Genomic DNA, 23,697 nt, shown 5'->3' with positions numbered 1-23,697 from the left:
AAAACTTTCAATCATTCACAGAAATTAAAAGATTAAAAAGAACATGATTCACCAATCTAACGTAGGGATGGAGGAAACATCATAAAGGTAACATAAATCGTTTGAGGGGCTTAATAGCTTTCAGTTGTGCCAAGTGGAGCATAGTTGAATCAGCTCACGTGGAGTGGAGAGTACGCGTAGGAGATTGATAGGTGTGATTGAGATAACAGCCTCAATTTAATTTTGAAAACAAGCAAAATAGTCAGACTCATTATTACACTGTAATCTAAAACAACACAAACAATTAACCTGTTAAGCCAAAACTACAGCTACAAGTAATTAAACTATTACAAACTTGTAGGAAAGAAAACGTCAGGCTGGTTAATTACTATGTAGGGTAACACAAAATAATTATTAGTTAAAGGGGAGGGATGGCGCAACGGTTACAGCCATGGATTGTACCTGTTGCGTTGGCGGTTGCGGGTTCGATCCCCGCACATGACAAACATCTGTATTGGCCAAACAGGTGTATACCGTGGTCTGGGTGTTTGTGCAGTCCTTGTGGGTCTCCCCACCGTGCCTCGGAGAGCACGTTAAGCCGTCGGTCTCGGTTGTTATCATGTACACCTGATAGCGATCGTTACTCATAGTAGGGAATATATCCGCCAACCCGTATTGGAGCAACGAGGTGGATTAAGCTCTGATCCTTCTCCTACATGGGGAATGAGACCTATACCCAGTAGTGGCATATTACAGGCTTAAGCGAAAACAATAAGGTGACTCATACTTGTTTGCTCCTAGTAAATCGTCACCTCGTATGGAAAAGGTGACGCCACTATACAAGAACAGTTGTCGAAAAATAATAAAGTTTAGCACATCTACGTTTTAGACTTTGATTTTTTTATAGTAGTAGTTAAACAACGCTATCAGAATTTAAATAAAATCAGTAGCTACTAACTTATTTAGTTTCGTCTCGTGTTACCTAATATATAAGATAATATGTAATTTTTATTTACCTACTAATGATTAAAACGTGACAAGTTGATAGTATTAACAAATTTACACTAATACTAGCTCAAACGCTGTCTTGCCGCTAAACGCTATTTAAAAATGGGGGTTGGTGGTAGAAGGGTGAGAATTTAGGGTTGTATGTATTTTTTAACGCCAAATCACAATAAAATAAAGAATAAATAATTTATTTAAAAATTAAAAAAAAATTAGGGATGGACTACCCTTAAAATTTAGGGCAATGAAAAATAGATATTGTTCGATTCTCAGACCTACCCAATATGCACACATAATTTCATGAGAATCGGTCAAGCCGTTTCGGAGGAGTTTAACTACAAACACCGCGACACGAGAATTTTATATATTAGACTAGTTCTTGAGTTGGACTGCGTAGCTTATTATATTGAGTACTTACAATTATTGAATAGCGAAATTTCGCATAAATATTATCATATTTATTTCCTATATTATATGAATTTATTTATATGCGTGTGTTATTTGCTTACATGAGTTGTGTGCGTTTAGATTAAGCAAGATTATCGTAACATTATATTTTCGTCAAATGTAATATTAACTCCTGATAAACCAATAAATATAACTTTTTATATCTAAATGTATTAGCTTTGTAATTTATTTAATTTTATACAATTCTTGTCCTGACAACACCTAACACAAGAAAAAGAATTATCCAACTTGATTTAAAAAAAAAATTTTATACAACTAGGTCAGCAAACAAGCGTATGGCTCACCTGATGGTAAGCAACGACAGGTACGAATTGGTGACCCCTCAACCAGTAAAATTACAATTGCAAAATTATCTAATATATAAAGTCTCGTGTCGCGGTGTTTGCAACCAAACTCCTCAGAAACGGCTTTACCGATTTTTTGTCATATCGGGTAGGTCTGAGAATCGGCCAGCTAGAATTTTTCATACCCCTAAATAATAAGGGTAATCCATCCTTAAATATATTTTTTTTTATTTTATTATGATTTGGCATTGAAAAATACAGACAACCCTTAATTTTCATGCTTCTACCACTAACACATATTTTTAAAAAGCGTTTATAGGCATAACAACGTTTGCTGGGTCAGCTACTAAGTTTTAATCATAATTTTATTTGCTCGCAAACGAAAAAAATCATCATCATCATTACAGCCTATACAGTCCACTGCTGGACATAGGCGTCCACAAACTTACGCCAAAAATAACGTGAACTCATGTGTTTTGCCCATAGTCACCACGCTGAGCAGGCGGGTTGGTGACGAAAAAATAACCGACTTCAATTATATCGACAAGTAATACAACGAAGGTAGACGAAAAAATAGTCAAGTAAATACGCATTATCAAAGATTACTCCAAAAGTTATAATCAGACCTCGATGAAATTTAAATGTGACCACATGATAAACATCGGCTTTCGTTTAAATTAAAAATCATTAAAATCGGTACACCCAGTAAAAAGTTATGCAGATTTTCGAGAGTTTGTCTCGATTTCTCTGGGATCCCTTCATCAGATCCTGGTTTCCTTATCATTGTACCACACCATGAATATCTTCTTTCCAACAAAAAAAGAATTATCAAAATCGGTTTATAAAGGACGAAGTTATCCCCAAACATACATTAAATATATATATACGGAGGAATTGAGTAACCTCCTCCTTTTTTGAAGTCAGTTAAAAGTACAAATAATTTTTTCATTGCTTTAAAGAACGGTCAAAGAAATTTTTAACTCAAAAGTTTTATTACTAAATGGTATAATTTTCTAATCAAATATTATTTATTTAGACTTCTAATATAACTTTTAAACAACTTATATTTTATTCTGTCCTAATCTTTGAACTCTTGACAGATGGCATTTAGTATTCCCAATGTAATAAATAGTAATTATGTTTTATTATAATACTAGTTACTCCACGCGACTGTACTTGTTTGTTATTATTGTTATTTAAATAATAACAAATCTGTTGTTACTTTTTAATCATCATCATCATCATCACCATTTCAGCCTATTACAGTCCACTGCTGGACATAGGTCTCCATAAGTTCGTGCCAAAAAAATGGCGTAAACTCATGTGTTTTGCCCATAGTCACCACGCTGGGCCGGCGGGTTGGTGACCACAGGGCTGGCTTTGTCGCACCGAAGACGCTGCTGCCCGTCTTCGGCCTCTGTATTTGAAAGCCAGCAGTTGGATGGTTATCCCGCCATCGGACAGCTTTTTAAGTTCCAAGTAGGTAGTTTTGTGTTATACCTTAGTCGCCTCTTACGACACCCACGGGAAGAGAGAGGGTGGCTATATTCTTTACTACCGTAGCCACATAGCATAAAAAGTCAAGTAACTTTTTAATATAATATATTAATAATTCATTAAGATATAGTTCAGGAGGAAATACGCTATTGCTTCAGCCTATAATATCCCATTGCTGGGCATAAGCCTCTCTCCCCATGTAGGAGAAGGATCAAAGCTTAATCCACAACGCTACTCCAATGCGGGTTGGCGAATACATTCTATGCTATGAGTAACGATCGCTATCAGGTGTACATGATAACAACCGGGACCGACGGCTTAACGTGCTCTCCGCGGCACGGTGGGGAGACCCACAAGGACTAACAACCGAACTGGAAATAGGTTTAGGTTAAAAGAATTTTATTTTCAAAATTCACTCACATGAGAACAGTATAATAAATGTAATGATACAAATTTGTATAAACACAAATATTCACTCTAAGCGGGAATCGAACCCACGATCTCTTACCATCAGGTAAGCCGTATACTAGCTTACCAATCTACTTGTATAATAAATATACTACAGTAAATAAATATCTTATAATATAAGTACCTACTTCAGATTTATTCTTTTAACTAGACCATTATCATTGTTTGCAGTGACTCAGCTTTCTAATCGGGTGTGGTGGATTCGATTCTCGCCCCGAGTCTGGGTTTAATATATATAGTTATATATTTATAAAAAAGTGCGTACGTAGAAAGTACACATGCCAACAATTTTTAAGTCTCGTTTATATTTATACAAATCTAAAACTTTAGATTTCCGTTTCAGCGCCATCTAGTTACCTTGAAATGTAATACTATCGATATTAATGTAACAATCTTTGTAGTTTCTAAAGTACACGCTAGGTGGCTCTGTTGTTCGACAAAAACGTCGCACATCTTCGTGACGATAATATTATTATTATTGCGTTTCATCCGTAAAAATTTTACCCCCATGCAAAGAAGTTTCACTTCAAAAATAAGATACTATCAGACATCGCACTATGTTCTAATGACATAGCAATTTTGAACCGCCCGTCCACTTGTCAGAACAACTCGCAGGTATGAACGATATTTTACAGTGAAGTACGCTAGATGGATAAACCGATAAACTCATATCAGTAATAATACCTATAGAGTAAACGTGTAAAAATATTACAGTAAAAACGATTTATCTCCCACAAGCACGTACTTTTATATTTTATATTTAGATTTTTATATATTTGCCGTTTAAATTATTTAAGAAAGTAAATTAATTTATCTAGACACCTATATTTTATTGTTATTTTAATATCAAAATGGCCGAAGGAGACGTAATAATAGAAAAACCGAGTAAGTACGATACTTAATTTTAATGATTTAATTTTATTTAAATCTAATATTTATTTGCAAATTGACGTTTAATTTGTATTGATCTAAGTTGTTTGCAAAAATTACCACAAACAGTTGTATACATATCACCAATTGGGTATTTTATGTATAGGCAAATATCAATATAATCGCCATATTAACATCACAACTTGATCAATTTTTATGATTTTTTGGGTATATTTGGTAGGTATGAGAATAGGTCGTAAAGTATATGTCCTAGTGTTAAGCAATTAAGGTTTCTTTCTTTCCAAAGGGTCAGGGGTATGCGCTATGCTTTATTTTATACAATTAGATTGTCAAACAAGCGTACAGCCCACCTAACTAATAAACGCTCGCTACGTAAGCGATTATCGTAACCTGTTAGACCCCTGCAACACCAAAAGCATCTCAAGTATGTTGCCAACCCTACCCCCAATTCCCACAGGAGCTCCGATCACCTTAACCACCACAGGAACAAAAAACCCTCGTGAAAGCAGTATTAGTTTGCTGTGATCTTCCATAAGGTCTAGGTATGTCCCCAATCGGTTTGTTACAGATTTTAAGCACGATATTTCATGCTGTGCCCTACCTCAGATAGAATTTCATATGGTCATTGGGGGCGATTGATACATTACAAGTTAGGACCATATGTTGCTAAAAAATCTTTTTGTGTTGGATAGCCCGTTTATTGAGAAAGGATATTGGCCATTTTTTTCAAATTAACGCGTGTAAAGCCGCGGGGCAAAGCTAGTACATAAATAAGAATAATCTCTCTGTTTACTTCGCTCGATGTAGGTTCGTTGTTTGGTATGCGGCACCTGCAGTGTGTTCTGCTGTTCCTCGGGATGGTCATCGCATATTCAATGAGAGTCAACATGAGCATGGCGATCGTTGCTATGACAGACGGCACTCAAGAAAATGTAAGTATACCAACGCTATATTAACGTTCAAGTAATTTTTATAATATTTCCGATATAAATACTAATAAAAATTAATATAAATGAAAATTCGGTCTTGCAAATATGACCATGTCTGCAATTTTCGCTATCGACTCAAGTGGCTCCTAATCTGCTTCCGCATGAATACTCACATCCTCATACTACGTCTTAACTCAAGGAACGCTTTGAGTTTCTTTGCGACACCCATGAGCGTTCCTTTCGATCTGACACCAATTTAACCCTTAAAAGTCAGTCTCATACTTCTTCCTATTACTCTTATTCTTTCTCTGTTTACGCTGCCTACTCTGAAACTCTCTCTCTCTTCCAGTGGCGTACATAAAGGTTTTAGACAGGGTAGGCAGTGAAAAAAAAATATGAACAGCCTTGGAACAGCCACACTGCACTTACTTTCTTGCAATTTTTTCCTAATTTATTTCAATTTTGTTGGGAATAGAGGCTTTTACATAATTTCAAGAACAGACAAGTAAATTATTGGACACGTAAAGTGCATTAATACTTATAATACAGGCATAGAAATAATACAAATACACGTACAGCAACCAACTGATACCTATCAAACAAATCAGTTACTGGATAGACACAGTAACCTCATAAGGCCGGCACTCTGATAATTTCGTTTGTGTCAAACATAGGAAATCATTGATAACGTTATTAATTACTTACGAAATTGTATGCTCAATAAAAGTACTTGTTTATTTATTAATAAATGAAAAATTATAACGTCATTGTTATTTATGTATTAAAATCGAACGTGTTGAATTTCGATGCACAGTTTACTTTCATCAAACACACGTCCTCCCTTACATATTTCAGAAGTAAACTTATTCATCACTAACATATTAATATTTTCACTAATAACAAGAACGCACAAACGAAAAATTAAAAGTGAATTGTCATAATATTACTCTGTGGAATGTTGCGATTACGCAACCGTGTCAAAAATCATAATTATTAGTACAAACGGTATCGAATTCAAGACAATTTAATTTGACAGGTTATTCTTAGGCAGTGCCTAATTTCGTTGTTAAACCGACCCATATTAAAAACGCAATACTTTGTTCGTATTTTTGCACTTTGACTGCACAAACACCCAGACCACGGCAAACACCTGTATGGCCAATACAAATGTTTGTCATGTGCGGGGATCGAACCCGCAACCGCCAGCGCAACAGATACAATCCATGGCTGTAACCGTTGCGCCAACGCGGCGGCTTAATATATAATAGATACATAATTATATTATAATTACTACTTATATAAATAATATAGTAAATTTACTTACACTTACATATATAAATATAAGCGGGTAGAGGATTACACCCCGGCAGGGAAATCAAACAGCCGAGGGTTAGGGCTGTAGGCTGAGAAACCGGCGGAGAATCCTAGCCGAGTCAAGTAACACCGCCATTTGCATCCTGGCTGCGAGCGAACCGTCCCGGATCCCCACTTGCCTTGGGATTATTTCAGCGGACCCCACATCCCACATGTCGACAATCTCGTGCGCCAGATCCAGATATTTACGTTTTTTCTCAGTCTCGGCTTTCACGAGGTTCTCGTCATACGGGATGGTGATGTCCACTAAAAATACCCTCAACCGTGCCCTATCCATCACCACGATATCAGGCTTATTATTATTATTAAAAAAAGTTATTTGTTTAATAAAACACTTTTTTCGGATTTTATCGCGGTTTATTATTAACTTTTGATTCCCGACGTTTCGGATACTTTACAGCAACCGTGGTCACGGGAGGACTGAGGTGTCAGACGTCCTAACGTTACAAAGTTATTCGAAACTACCCGACATACATCAATATTTATTTAGTCCTATCTACGCAGAATGTGCTAATTGAGTCTTTAATCTGTGGTAAATTATGCTTGGTTTTTGATTTAATTATATTAATAATGGGGTCCCAAGCAGGTGGTAATTGCCAGCCATCTTCTCTATTGAAATTTGGATGTTTTTTAATTTCAATAGCCTCACGGATCATCCTTGGTTGGAATCGGTGTTCTTTTGCGAGGATCTGTGGTTTATCGAATCTAATATAATGGCTAGCTGTGTCTAGACTGTGTTCACAGATTGCAGACTTAGTATAGCGACGATGTTTCAAGTCAGCTATATGTTTACATATTACCCATTATTAATATAATTAAATCAAAAACCAAGCATAATTTACCACAGATTAAAGACTCAATTAGCACATTCTGCGTAGATAGGACTAAATAAATATTGATGTATGTCGGGTAGTTTCGAATAACTTTGTAACGTTAGGACGTCTGACACCTCAGTCCTCCCGTGACCATGGTTGCTGTAAAGTATCCGAAACGTCGGGAATCAAAAGTTAATAATAAACCGCGATAAAATCCGAAAAAAGTGTTTTATTAAATGAGTAAAATTCGCGTAAACATTAGAAAACAATATGAAAAGTTATTTGTGATTTCCATATGAACGAGATGCTTGACTAATTCAAGCCCCACAGTACAATACTATATGCAGGAGGACACAAGTGCAAATAATTTTAAGTGCGCTAAGATTCGTTTGTATATTGCATTATAATTATATTGGTCATAAAATAAATGTTACTAGAAATTATATAAAACTACTAGCTAACCCTGCAAACGTTGTTTTGCCATATATGTTATTAGCCCCCTTAATCTTCCCCTCCTTATAACTTCAGGGTATGAAAAATAGATGTTGTTCGATTCTCAGACCTACCCAATATGCACACAAAATTTCATGAGAATCAGTAAAGTCGTTTCGGAGGAGTTTAACTACAAACACACCGCGACACGAGAATTTTATATATTAGATTTTTACCTTAGATGTTTAAAACGTCTTACACCTCACATTCAACGGCCCTCACTGGGATTTACACCTGATCTGAAGCCCGGAAACACACCCAATAAACAAGCACAAAAGTCCAGACCACAGCAAACATTTGTATGGTCAATACAATCGTTTGCCATGTACGTGGATCGAACCCGCGACCGCCAGCATAACAGTATCAAACCAGCGCAGTGTCTTGACCGCTGCGCTAACGTCGTCGTCGCGTTTCGTGCGGCTTAAGGGGACCCGGTGGTCTAGAAGAATCTTTTTTTTTCATATTTCGAAAGTATAGTATTTCGAAAGGATACAGTTAAAATTTAGTGTCGATATTTTCAGTGTTTCATGCTATAAAACCCATTTAAAAGGTCAGCGTCAAAGCAATCGGTCAGTACTTCGGTTTCTTTACCTGAGTTGTAGTAAGGGAAAATATTTTAGTTTTGAGAGGTGAAAAACTGAAGAAATTAAAGAGTTTGATAGGACTGATGATATACTGTATGCGCTGTAATAGCTGGTTAATCGTAAGTATACGCTCGAATCTAATTTTCTTGAGAATTTCCTTGACTAAAATTTAAACGCGTTTATCACAAAATTACTTTTTTCCGCCTGGCGCGCGGCGTAAAAGAAAAACTACTAAGTCGATTCGTTTCAAATTTTAATATGTTATTTAATATAATCACAGCTACCGCAGGGCGAAAAATAAAATTTTTGCGTTAAATATTTTTATTTTTTTACATGCAAAACACGATGAAAAAAAATAGATATTTTCGAACTACCAACGCGCTATTTCTTCAAAAAAAATTTTTTTTTTTCATGTTACTTCCTGCGATGTTTATTTATAATGATTAAAAATTGGTTTTGTTTTTTTTCAGACCCATAGAAGAGCTAAAACATTGCGCGCCGCGATTTAATTTATTAAGGAGTCTGACTTCAACGCCATCTTTAAAATAGTTAATGTAATTTTTATCTTTGTAATAATGTTTTTTGTAAACTTAAATATTAATAAATAGTCTTAAAAGTTTTGGTTGTTATTTAGATATAAAAAAAAGTTAAAAACTCATGTAATTCTGAGCTTTTAGACCGTCGAGTCTAAGGGGGTAAGTTTTATTAAATTTAAGATATTTCTCCAATTGTTTTTACAAATATTCGGTGAAGTACAAAGTATTCTCTCATGAACTGAGACGATATGAATTTTTAATATCGCGCTGTAACGTCAGACCGTTAGTGTCATCCGTCACATTCCGTCATACTGATTGCTAAGAGTTGGGATTAGAAAACACTTAGTTTTATTAATTTCTTTTATTTAAGGACTGCTTTCCGCCTATCTCCTTACGGGTGACGCTGAAAATCGGTGTTGAAGGATCTTGATTATCCAACAACTGCATCGCTATGCAGATTGATTGCTCTATTCTTTTTTTCTTTTTCCTTATTTTTTTATTATTATTACTAATTTTATGTTGGTAATTACCTATTATTATTATATTATTACTTTTTAATTTATTGTGTTTTATTTTAGTTGCTTGTTATGTACATTGCTTCCAATTATATTAAAAAAAATTAAGTTTATTTATTTGTATAGATGGAGTTGTTATGTTGTAATTTTTTTTTTGTCTAGTCTTTTAGTTGTCTGTATATCGATGTGTGTGTAATATGTATGTGAGTTTGAATAAACGATTATTATTATTACTGACACTATTAAATTGATAGCTCCGCGTCAGTCAGGACGCGGACTTCAAAAATTAACACTTTTGGGATTTATCGTATATCATAGTATTATGACTGTAAATTATACGGCACTTTCAACTGTCTATATACCGCACGAGACACGAAGCGTTAGCGCGATCTAATTCCGTACAGCGCCATCTGCTATCGCGTTTTAATACTAGCTCCTGAATTAAATGTCCTTGGCTATAAAATATATTAGTTTTTTTGAAGTGATAGATAAATATAGCGCTTAAGTTAGTGAAGATAGAGAGAAAATACATCATCATCATATTACTGTAGGAGCCAAGATTGTTTTACTTCAGTCGTGTGGTCAGAGCACACTCGGTTTTTTACAAGCCCTTTTATAATATTTCTTTTATCTGGTATTGTATTACTTAAATTTGAGACAAGTTAAAGTTGTGACGAGTAGTTTAATAATACGTATGTTTAAATGACTATTTTTTTTTAACTAAAGATAGACGAGGCGTTGGTGATATACGCATTGTATAATTATTAATTGTGGATGTAAACTTAAGTAGGTTTTCTTTTTCGTTTGATAACTTACACAATTATATAGTATTTATTTTATGTTTTTTTGTTAGATAAGTACTGCACGCATTCATCCTGTAATATCCCATTGCTGGGCATAGGTCTCTTACTCCGTGTAGGAGAAGGATTGGAGTTTAATCCACCACTCTCATCCACTACGGGTTGGCGGATAAGTTCCTATGAGTAACGATCGCTATCAGGTATTTATGATTACAACCGGAGTCGACGGCTTAGCGTGCTCTTCGAGGCACGGTGTCTAGACGCACAAAGACAGACATCCAAACGGGAAAGAAATATATGTACAAATATCCATCCCGAGCGGGAATCAAACCCGAAAACCGTCGGTGTTTTAGGCGACTACTCGCTCCATTACACCAGAGCGGTTGTTAGAGGAAGTACTTAAAACAAATATTTAGTATGAAACGAAATTGCTTGGCCAAATATTTACCGCGCTTATTAATGTCAAGTGGTGGAGCACTGTTAGTGCCGGGTCCTTTATCAGGCTTGAGATGCGTAAGCAATGTGTAAACGTCTTCTTAATTTAATACTTAATAACTTTGTAAATATATTTCTTGTAAGTCAAACCTACGCAGTTCGTTGAAATTGTGTATTAACATATTCAATAAGAACACTCTCGTTGTGGAATCTCAGCTCACTGGAGTCTCAGCTAGAGCAAGCTTTGTGCGGCATTCGTTACTTTTTGACCAACTTCCAAAAAAGTAGGATGTTTTCAATTTTGATTTTGAGCAGAATATATTCTGCTGTGGATTACTTGAATAATTTATAGTTCCATTCTTAACAGTCTGAGACTTTACACTAATCACTACATAGTATAAAACAAAGTCGCTTTCTCTGTGCCTATGTCCCTATGTCCCTATGTATGCTTAAATCTTTAAAACTACGCAACGGATTTTGATGCGGTTTTTTTCAATAGATAGAGTGATTGAAGAGGAAAGTTTATATGTATAATCACATCCATTAAATAGTGGATAAATACCGTTATTTTTGAGGTTTCTAATGTGATGTCGTAAATAATTACATTTTTTCCGCTTACATTGCAAACGCAGGCTGAACCCTACGAGATTTACCAAAATAATGTACCAAGTATTGTACACATTGAGAAGGTCTACAGAAAACTCTGCTGTGGTATATGTCTACCTCTTACGGATAGGTATCCCACAATAACATTTTTTTGTCATTTACTTTTTACGACAAATAATGGCTAATTTTCGTAGCGATTTTAACCAATACAGCATTAATCCTTATCTAATTAAAAACCTAAATACATTGTTGATTTAATATAGAACTATATGGCCCTTTATAGCATATGATTTAAATGAATATTTTCGAAGATATTACAGATTTAAAAATTGCAGGACGTCGCATTTGCGGCGGTTCTCCTTGTAGCACTTTGAATTTAGCAGTGATCGGACGCGTTTATTTCATGCGTAATGGCAGTAATGAATGAATCAATATTACTGGATCGATTTTACTAATTTTTTCACTGAATGACATAGGCTATATATTTTATACCCGTGCGAAGCTGGAGCGGGCCGCTAGTTATATCATAAATTTTAGATTTCATTCAATATTGCGACTCGGTTAGGGTGCTGGATAAGGTTGCTGATTACATGAACCAAGTTTGTAATACCGTTTATAGTACCTAATGTTAAGATAGTTAGTTTAACTGAGGTCCCTACTATATCCCACTACTGGGCATAGGCCTCTTTCCCCATGTAGGAGAAGGATCAGAGCTTAATCCACCACGCTGCTCCACTGCGGGTTGGCGGATATGTTTCCTACTATGAGTAACGATCGCTAACAGGCGTACATGATAACAATCGGGACCAACGGCTTAACGTGCTCTCCGAGGCACGTCGGGAAGACCCACAAGGACTGCACAAACACCTAGACCACTGCAAACACCCGTATGGCCAATACAAATGTTTGTCATGTGTGGGGATCGAACCCGCAACCGCCAGCGCAACAGGTACAATCCATGGCTGTAACCGTTGCGCCAACGCGGCGTCATCTTTTATTGTAGCTAATTTAATTGTATAACACTATCTTAAGTTCTAGCCATGTGTATGTTATTAGTGTATGTTAGTCAAATTTAATGTAGTTATCACCTATAATTAAAGTTACAATCAGACTCTACTGTTATTGTTTCATCATCATCATCATCATTTCAGCCTATTGCAGTCCACTGCTGGACATAGGCCTCCACAAGTTTACGCCAAAAATAACGTGAACTCATGTGTTTTGCCCATAGTCACCACGCTGGGCAGGCGGTGGGTGACCGTTATTGTTTATGTACTTGAAATATGGTGTATACTTTGTTCGTGTTCTATCAATAAACAGTAAACAAACAAATCTAATACAATTTTTTTTTATTAACAATGTACCTACTTCAAAATATAGAGTACTGTTCGAACAAATGAATATTATCTTTTATCATATTAATATACACTTGAATATGTCGTAAAAAACTATATTATCCAGAGTTCGCATTGATAAAACAAATCAGATTAAAAAGACTCACGTGAGCGAAGCGACATTTTTTACTAACCTACTAATCGATCTAAATATTTTATCTTCATGACTTCATTCATATCTTGATCTGTTTTTATGTTTATGAGATGTTATTCGTTCAACTAGATTACCCCTTTTTATCTCAAGAATCACTTTTCACTCAGAAAGAGTATCGGAAAAACCATAAGCCGATACAATAAATAACCCTACACCTTTTAAGTTAAGTAACTTTTTATAGGTTATTTGCTGACCCCGTTTATGTTGTTTTGCCATATCGTCCCTTAGTTAACAACACCGTTTAAGTCATTTTTAACAACTTTACAGGACACGGAAAAAACTGCCTATTTTATAAAATTGGTGGAATTTTTAAATAAGTAATAATTTAATATAAAATAATCTTAGGTAATTATTATAAATAAGTAATAAAAGTAAAGTTGTTAAAAATGACTTAAGCGGTGTTATTAGCCAAGGGACGATATATGTTATTAACCCCCTTAATCCCGCCCTATAACTTAAGGGTATGATGTTAGGGGTATGTTGGCCGATTCTCAGACCTACTCGATATGCACGCAAAATTTCATAAAAATCGGCCAAGTGCGGGTCGGACTCACGCACGAAGGGTTCCGTACCATTGACTTAACTAAATATAAATAAATCTTTTTATAAGAAGGACCTCCTTCTAAGGAAGACGAAAAAATTTCCAGTGACGACCAGTGATATCTGTTAATAAAAGCCTTCTTAAAGTAAAATTAATAATATCCATTTTTTACAGTCATTTGACTGGAGCTTGCAGACGCAGAGCTTGATTCTCTCATCGTTCTTCTGGGGCTACGTCATACTACAGATACCTGGGGGCGAGCTGTCCGCGAGGTTCGGAGGAATGGTCTTGATCACCATTTGTGTTGGGGTCAATTCTGTGGTAACGCTGCTGATGCCACTTGGATCGTATCATGTAAGCTTTACTTATTTTAGAGAAAAGAAATCTAATCATTTTTGAATATCATATCAAAAATTGACCGCTCCAGCGGGGCTCGAACCCGCGTCTCCGACTGACCGTGTCGGCGCTCTAGCCAATTAAGCTATGGAACGATGTAACCGCTAGATCGAAATTTTTGATATGATGATTTTTATATTCGGTTTAAGCGAACCATGGCGCCGTCTATAGTGAGCTCTTTAAAAATGTTTAAAATTCCTAATGTGGGGGGTAACACAAAAATAAAATCGTATATAAGAAATCTAGTTTTTCAGGTTATGATGCTTAGATCACTTTACTTCGTCCGCGTAGGATTTAACAAAAAAGTTATTGTTCAGTTCGCAGAGTGATAAAATAAATAAATTTCTCCAAAAAAAATAGCCTAAGTTACTCCTTGTTACATCAGTTATCTGCCAGTGAAAGTCCCGTCAAATTCGGTCTAGCCGTTTCAGAGATTAGCCGGAACAAAATACTGACTGACAGACAGACAGACAGAGAAATATTGTAAAAAATATTGTTTTGGTATATGTACAGTGTATAAATACATTTTATTATTTATTTATTTATTTATTTATTTATTTATTTATGCATTAACATATGCATTAAGTAAAAAGCGGGTATTTTAATATGACAAACAGACACTCCAATTTTATTTATTTGTATAGATATAGATGAAAATTATCATATTTACAAAAAACGATTAACAGTTTGATCCAAAATTATAGTTAATGAGAAAACGCTTTACATTTACCAAAATTTCTCCAAAAAATGTATACTTGGATTTATTCTCAAAAAAATCTATATACTTCGACAAGTAAATGACAATTACGCATTATTTTTTGCAACTTAAATTGTAATGAAACTACATGACAAGCCATCATCACACATAAATAAATTTAAATTTAGAATTTTGAAGATTTAACTAATATCCAATTATTTTTTAAAGTTGATTAATCATTATTAACTAATTTATTTTTAACAAGGGTGGATGGCAAGTAGTATGTGCCTTTCGTATGCTGCAAGGATTATCTCAAGGATTTTTATATCCTACAATACATCATCTGATTGGAAAGTGGGTGCCTTTGGAGGAGAAGAGCAGACTGGGCACTTTGATATATGCTGGTAAGATGAATCATTACAGCCTATACAGTCCACTTCTGGACATAGGCCTCCACAAGTTCGCGCCAAAAATAACGTGAACTCATGTGCTTTGCCCATAGTCACCACGCTGGGCAGGCGGGTTGGTGACCGCAGGGCTGGCTTCGAAGACGCTGCTGCCCGTCTTCGGCCTGTGTATTTCAAAGCCAGTAGTTAGGTGGTTATCCCGTCACCGGTCGGATTTATAAGTTCCAAGGTGGTAGCGGAACTGTGCTATCCCTTAGTCGCCTCTTACGACACCCACGGGAAGAGAAGGGGTGGCTATATTCTTTAGTACCGTAGCCACACAGTAAGATGAATGCATTGAAATTTTTGAAAAGGTGATAAATTAATTTATGTTCGTATTAAATTGATATGAAAAATGTAGTGTTAATAATTATTGCATATGGTTTCAAACTTTCTTTTGCCTTTGTTTTAATTTAACAGCAATAAGTACCCATTTAACCTGCCGCTGAGGTGAGTTTGATGTTAATATTTGACTGAGGCGTAGTCTGTCAGACGTAAAATAAAATGTGCATATTTTTTATATTTTTAAATTAAGCCATAATATCAAAATAGATATTAACAGTCTTAGATAATTTACAATATAAAATAAAGGCGTATAAATAAAACTAATAATTAATTTGTATGTTTACAGATATTTAAATTTTTAGCAAATTTTAACTGAGGTAGGGCACAGCAGGAATTTCCTGCTCAAAATATGGAGCAGCCCGACTGGGGTAGTACCTCGACCTTACAGAAGGTCACAGCAAAATAATACTGTTTTCAAGCAGTATTGTGTTCCTGTTGGTGAGTAAGGTGACCAGAGCTCCTGGGAGGATTGGGGATTGGGTTGGCAACGCGCTTGCGATGCTTCTGGTGTTGCAAGCGTCTATAAGCTACGGTAATCGCTTACCATCAGGTGAGCCGTACGCTTGTTTGCCGACCTAATGACATAAAAAAAAATAATACATTTTCTTTTCTTATTTTAATTATTACATGATTTAGAAACTACGACAGAAAAATATTGAGATCAAACTGTTGATTTTGGCACAATTCTTCGCAGAGTTCAGTGAAGAACTGAATGAAGATTGGTCTTATTATTATTTTCTGTAACTTATGACTAGTACGCCAACGCGTCGTAAAACACTGATTTCAATCTTATAGATCCCCTGATTACTAAAACTTATACACCCCCTATAAAACTTGATAGTTTACGAAGCGCTAAGCTAAATAAAGAAAATGAATAAAACATTACTAGATTTTTACAACTTTCATCACGGCCGACGGTCTTATTATCTCTGACACTCTAAAAGATAAGGATTGTAAACAAAGTTACGCAAAAAACCCAATGTACTGAAAAAATCAGAGGCCTATATTTTTCTTGATATCGTCTTATCAAAATTTTTAAAATATTTATTTATTTTATTTACTTTTACAATTACAATGATTGTATCATTTTTAGGTACAACTTAAGTGAATAAAACTTTCCATGTAACATTGTCAAGGATGATGAATTCATTACATTAGTAGAATGGTTATAACTGTTTTCAATTTTTATTATTATTTTTCACCCTCCCTATAATATGTATTTATAGACCTTTTTGCCTTGGTACAACGGTCACAGCACTGGTTTGTGGCATTTGTATTGGCCACACAGATGTTTGCTGTGGTCTGAGTGTTTGTGCAGTCCTTGTGGGTCTCCCCACCGTGCCTCAAAGAGAATGTTAAGCCGTCGGTCCCGGTTAGTAGGGAATATATCTGCCAACCTACATTGGAGCAGGGTTGTATGATGATGATGATCTTTCATCAGATATATTTTCCCTCAAATAACGCCAACAGATGGCGTTATTTGATTCGTTTATTTACAATTCGATATGGTATTAATCTTTTTCTTAGACTAGTTAGCCTTTTTTGTGCCTATTTAGACAGTCGATCTGAAGGAGTAAGCTCCAGTCGTGCGTCGGAGCTGACACGCACACTTTTTTTTATTTATTTATTACCACTACTTATGTTTAAGTTGGTATTAAGCTACGAGTATATAAACTATTTTGCAGGTGCACAACTAGGAACAGCTATTCAATTGATAGCTGCTGGATTCATAGCTGATTCTTGGGGCTGGCCAGTGATCTTTTACAGCACAGGTGTGATTGGTATACTATGGACAGCTGTCTATGTGTTCCTTGGAGCTGACTCTCCAAGAAGTTCCAAACTAATCAAGGAAGTTGAACGAAATTATATAGAGAACTCATTGGGACACATTGGCAAAGATCAGAAGGTATGTGACACTTCGTTATTTATCAATTATTAATATAAAATATATAGAAAACTAGTTGACACCGCAAATATTGTTTTGCCATATATGTTATTACCCTCCTTAACCCCCCCCCCCCCCATAACTTAGGAGTATGAAAAATAGATGTTGGCTGATTTTCAGACCTATCCGATATGCACACAAAATTTCATAAAATCGCTCCAGTCGTTTCGGAATATTGTAACTAACATTATGACGCAAGAATTTTATATACAAGATTAATTAAAGGTAATAATGTGATCTGTACACAATAAAACTCTTTTAATAACAGTAAAAACTCATTGTTTATTTTTTATTTATTTTTTTCGTTAATATATATAATATTTGATTACTATTATTTCTGCCTATCGCAGATTTGAGTATCATATTTGAATAAAATAATCTTTTTTTTGGGTAAATGGGGATATACTCTCTCATTTATTTGAACAGGTCGGAAAACAAGCATACAAGGATCTGATAGTAAGCGGTTAAATTAGCGTATGGGTGCTTGCAAAACCAGAAGCATGTAAGTGCGTTGCTGACTCTACCCCCCCCCCCCCCACTCTTCCCAGACTCTATGATCACCTTACTCACAACAGAAACACAATACTCTTTAAGAGCAGTACTATTTAGCGGTGATCTGTAAGGTTGAGGCACTTTTTCAGACGCTCCAGATATACTGTATTGGGTAGCCTATTACATCTGTTCTTAAATGAGACTATTTAATTCTAGATCGCTTAATTTTGCTTAAAGCCTTTTTACTTCATATATTTTTCTATCAATTTCAGAAACTGCCGACACCCTGGAGGATCATATCGACGTCAATACCTTGTATAGCTTTGGTGATTGTCCACTGTGGTCAGAACTGGGGTTTCTGGACACTGATGACTGAAATACCCTCATACATGAAACAAGTTTTACAGGTTGACATAAAATCGGTGCGTTTGTGGCTATTTGAACATTAGATGATATAGATTCTTGACTTAAAAAATGAGGTTCGTTATTCGATTGTTTTTGTGTTACTTCACAACTTTTTAAGGATATATCGATTTTAGTAATTCTATTTTTTAATCAAATGCTGTTACAACATATTCGTACGATTACATTTAAATTTGATTGGGATCTGACGAATACATTTTGAGTTATTCCTTTAATTAATTAAAGGAATAACCTATTAACCGTCATGAAGTCTTGCGAGCGAAAACAAATACAATCGAATTGAGAATCATCTCTTTTTAAGTTTATCAAAAAATGAAAATATTTCGTAAAGATTTTACGATATTCAAATATAAATTAAATTATTCCAGAATGGCGTATTGTCAGCTTTACCGTACATCGCTATGTATGTTTTAAGTTTTCCTGTTGGCTACGCATCAGATTATATACTGAATAAAAAATGGTTAACGATCACCACATGCAGAAAATTGTTCAATTCTCTTGGTAAGTGTAACCTATTAAGTCTTCTTTTAATTTGTGAGGTTATAGAAATGTATTTATAAATATGTACAGATTTTTTTCAACGTGAAATTTCTTTCCTTCTTATCCTTCTCCTACATAGAGAAAGAATCGAATTTCGATTTGATCTTCTTCTTTTGCATCTTTGTATATGTTTTTGTAGTGCTTCCATCCATTTATTTTTATGGGCTGGTATTTCGAATTTTCATGTGTTACACTTATCTTTTAAGCTTATTCTTGGCTGTGACGAAGAACATCCTTTTCAACTAATCGTAATTCTTCTGATACAACAGTGAAGATATTGAGTAACTTTCTGGATCTTAAAATTATTTTTTTAATTGTTTCAGGCCATTTTGGACCAGGATTAGCTCTTATTGGGCTTTCTTATGTGCCATCAGGTCAAGTTGTATTAGCTGTAACGTTATTAACTATCGTTGTCGGGCTTAATTCCGGTCACTACGCCGGCTATTTGGTAATACTGTAAATTAATTTTGGCAAAGTTTGTGTAAAAACTTATTATATATAATCAAAACCAATAAGTCTTATAATCGATGGTCGATATAAATATTTAAACATAACGCTTTCTATAGATAACGTTTACATTTGCTATATTTTGTATAAAAAGTTAACTTCATGATTTCTGAACAGTGATTTGTAAGTAGCCTGATTAAAGTTATTCATATGACTGATAATCTTACAGTTGGTGCACATCGACATGGCTCCAAACTTCGCCGGTACTTTGATGGGAATCACTAATATCCAATGGAGTTTCTATCCTTGCGCCGATAGCTGCTGGTGCTATTATCCAAGATGAGGTATATTTTACATAAATTTAAACTTTTGAATTCATTTGTAACTAAATTCATCTTCAGTAACTCAATATATTATGTTCATTTGGTCGACTGATAAATTAAAAATAATAACAAAGGTCCAGTGGTTAAAAAATGAGAATCTTAACCATTTAAATAAATGATGATTTCAAAGCCAGCTCTGAATTACTGAATTTTTAATCTGCAATTTGCTTAATATATGTCTTCTGGAAAATACGGAACTTGTGATGTAATAACTCAAATGTATGTCATTTTATTACGCCATTTTACAATGGCCGTCTCTTTATTTTTATAAATATGCCAAACATGTCTCCGCCTGATGGTAAGCAGGTACCACGAACCTTCAGCACCAGGAGCACTACACAAACATTGCAGACCATTTTACTATTCCTCGGAAGCTAAAGCTAAATAAGGAATAGTAATATATCACATATGTATCATCATAGTTACTTCCAAGTGAGACTTTAGAAATATCTCGCTCAGATGATATTGTAACCATAAATTTACTTTTTATATTGAAAAGTATTGTAACAATAATTAAAATTAAAATTTGATTTCAATTCAAATTTCAGTTTTAGTGCAAAGCAAAAAGCTTAAAGGAAATTGACAATTTATCTTTGCATGCAATTATGTTAGTATACAGTTCACATAAAAATGTAAAGTATGTTCCCACCTTAACACAATGAGACCTTACAAAAACACGGTAGATGGATACGTGAGCACAATGCCATTTTTCAGACTGACCCTTACGAGTGGCGTAAGGTTTTCTACCTGTCTTCAGGCATTTACATCGCCTGTAATATATTTTTTCTCATATTTGGTACATCTGAGAAACAGCCATGGAACGAAGTCAGTGTCACCACGGATGAAGAAAAAAATGACACGAAATCAAAGTTCTGAGGTAAAAATTACCCGGTAGAAATGTTTTTTCATGCCTGTAGTTGATGGTATTTTTTATTTGCTAATAAACACATGATTTGGCCATATTGGTTAATTCAGCCTGTCTCCACACATCAGCCTCCACACGTCACTGCTGGGCAAATGTCAAAAAGCCTATAGACATATATAGGCATAGACCTCTTTCTCCATGCAGGAGAAGGGGCGGTTCCATCACGCTCGGAGTAGCTTAGAACTTAATTATAGTTTGCATGTTCTGGTAGATGTAATAAATATATGACTGTGGGTATACGATTTCAAGTAACTTTTTGAATTAGTTTGGACTATTTCGTGACTATTGATATAAAAAAAAAAAAAAAAAACGATACGATTATCAAACTGTACTATAGGTTCAAAAGGAATGACCTCAAAATTCGAAATTATTAAAGTTACATTTGAAGGTTGATTACTTACTTTTTAAACATAGTTTATCATAAAAATTCGTGGCTCAGAAAATAAAATCGTTTATTTTTAAAAGATTGCCTTGTTTCCATCGACTTTGCTTTTGAAACTTTAGTGTATTTTAACAACAAAATTAATAATTTTCGACGTACATTAAACGAGACAAAAGTTTCAAAAATTTTTTAGTGCCCTTAAGATAATTTCTAATTATTTATAGTAATATCATTGCACACCCAGTGTGGGACGTCCTCCGGCCCACTGGACCGATGATCTATGTAAGGTTGCCGATGTAGATGAGGGTTGCGGAAAACCGGGATGTTTGACGCACTTAGGGAGGGCAATGTCCAGCAGTGGACTGCGATAGGCTGAAGTGAATGTTAGACTTCAATATTGAACTAGAGATTTTAGTTTAGTTTTCGTTAAATAGTATTCTATGTCCAACTATTTAAAGCGTGTGCATTTTACTGATTTAACAACTTATAAATATTTAAAAAATATATTAAAAAAAGAACTGACTCAATTTTGTGCCTGTATAATTGACTGTCATTGAAAGTGCTAATACTATTTGTATTTTTGACTATCAATATTTTAATAGCAATTTCTCACTTTCAGGTAAAAAATATTAAATTCTTACAACATTAAGCTGAGTACCTGATTCTGAATAAACTACAGAGCAATGAAACTGAAAACTGTACTTTTAATTTATAGTGTTAAACTAATAATATTTTAAGAAATAAATAAATTTTCCTCAAACACTATAATAATTTATTAGTATTAAGTGACAATGACCTAAAGTGGGTTTGTATCATATATAATGAAATAAAAAAATTTAATAATTAAAAATAAAGTTCTTTATTTATTATAATACAAAGACCAACATTCACAAGACAAAAAAAAACGAGTGTGTTTTAGACCACACGACTGAAGTAAAACTTCTGCACAATCGGCTTGTACTCTGACTTAGATATACGAAACGTAACTGGCGAGAGAGAAAGAAAATGTGTGCTCACGCCTCTCTCTTGCTCCGTTCGCCTCGCCCAATTGTACTTTTCGTAAGGCTCTCGTCACGCATTCACCATCTTACTCCCTAATTCAAGCGTGGGTCAAGAAGTTTTACTTCAACATCTACTCAAAAAACAAACCTTAATTGTGTTTGCTCACAAATGAAAAAAAACCGACTTCAATTACTAAAGTGATTACCAGATTACGATCAAACTTAAATGGATCAAACTTAACAAGACAAGCATCAGCTATCGATTAAAACAAGAGTCATCAAAATTATTTATAAATACTAGCTGACTCGGCAAACGTTGTCTTGCCGCTAAAAGCTATTTAAAAATAGGGGTTGATGGTAGAAAGGTGAAAATTTAGGGTCGTATGTATTTTTTAAAACCAAATCATAATAAAATGAAAAATAAATATTTTTTATAAAAATTAAAAAAAAAAATAGGCGTGGACTACTCTTAACATTTAGGAAGATGAAAAATAGATGTTGTTCGATTCTCCGACCTACCCAATATGCACACAAAATTTCACGAGAATCGGTCGAGCCGTTTCGGAAGAGTTTAACTACAAACACCGCGACACGAGAATTTTATATATTAGATTAAACTGACGCTCTCTAGTGGATAACATAGCTCACTATGTTATACGATACTTCGAACCATTTCGTTTCACAATATGTTTTTAAAAGTGTGATTTTGACCCTGTAGGAATTATAAGATAATAATTGTGTTTGCATACAAACGAAAAACAAACACGCTTCAACTATATCAACGAGTAATACAACGAAAGTAGACGAAAAAATAGTCAAGTAATCACTCAAAAAGTAGTCATTAGATCTCAATTAAGTTTTATTGAAAGTACAAAACGAGTATTAGCTTTCGATTTAATTAAGGATCATCAAAATTGATACATCCAGTGAAAAGTTATGCGGTATAATACAACGTAGGTCGACGAAAAAATATTCAACCAAATACGAGTTATTAGATATAACTAAATAATCATGATATACCTTTTTAAAATCCTTGTATTGTGCCCTTCAATTTGATACCCATATTGTAGTATTCGAGAAAAAATTTTTTTTTTCATTAACTACAATGGCTTCGCGCAACCACCATGTTTGATTTTTTTTAATGTCACCCGTCTAAGAACACTTGGGCAGCTAAGACGAACCTAACGATACCTCAATTATGTAAATCCGTTCAGTGGTTCTGGAAGTATGAGGTAGTAAAGAATATTACATACAAATATACATACATACAAGATACGCGCGAAAAACATAACCCTTCCTTGGCAGTCGGGTAAAAAGCACTTGTTAGATCTTATTTAAATCAAAATTGGACCAGATGGACCAAATCGGTCCGTCCAGTAAAAAGTTCTAATGAAACATATATTAAAGAAACAGACGAATGGAGCACCTCCTTCTTTTCAGAAAGTCGGTTAAAAATACCAACAAATAATCATGACAAAACAATGTCATATAGAAATACACACTCGGTT

The 23,697-nt window shown here is 34.7% G+C and overlaps 1 pseudogene; it reads left to right on the top strand.

Annotated features, from left to right (window-relative positions):
• Nucleotides 1-4,552: 4,552 nt before the first annotated feature.
• Nucleotides 4,553-20,762, top strand: LOC123656198 (annotated as a pseudogene).
• The last annotated feature ends 2,935 nt before the right edge of the window (nucleotides 20,763-23,697 follow it).

The sequence above is a fragment of the Melitaea cinxia genome, chromosome 9, assembly GCF_905220565.1.
Source record: "Melitaea cinxia chromosome 9, ilMelCinx1.1, whole genome shotgun sequence".
Taxonomy (NCBI): Eukaryota; Metazoa; Arthropoda; class Insecta; order Lepidoptera; family Nymphalidae; genus Melitaea; species Melitaea cinxia.
The sequence above is the reverse complement of the archived record's forward strand: the minus strand, read 5'-3'. Positions and strand labels throughout refer to the sequence as shown.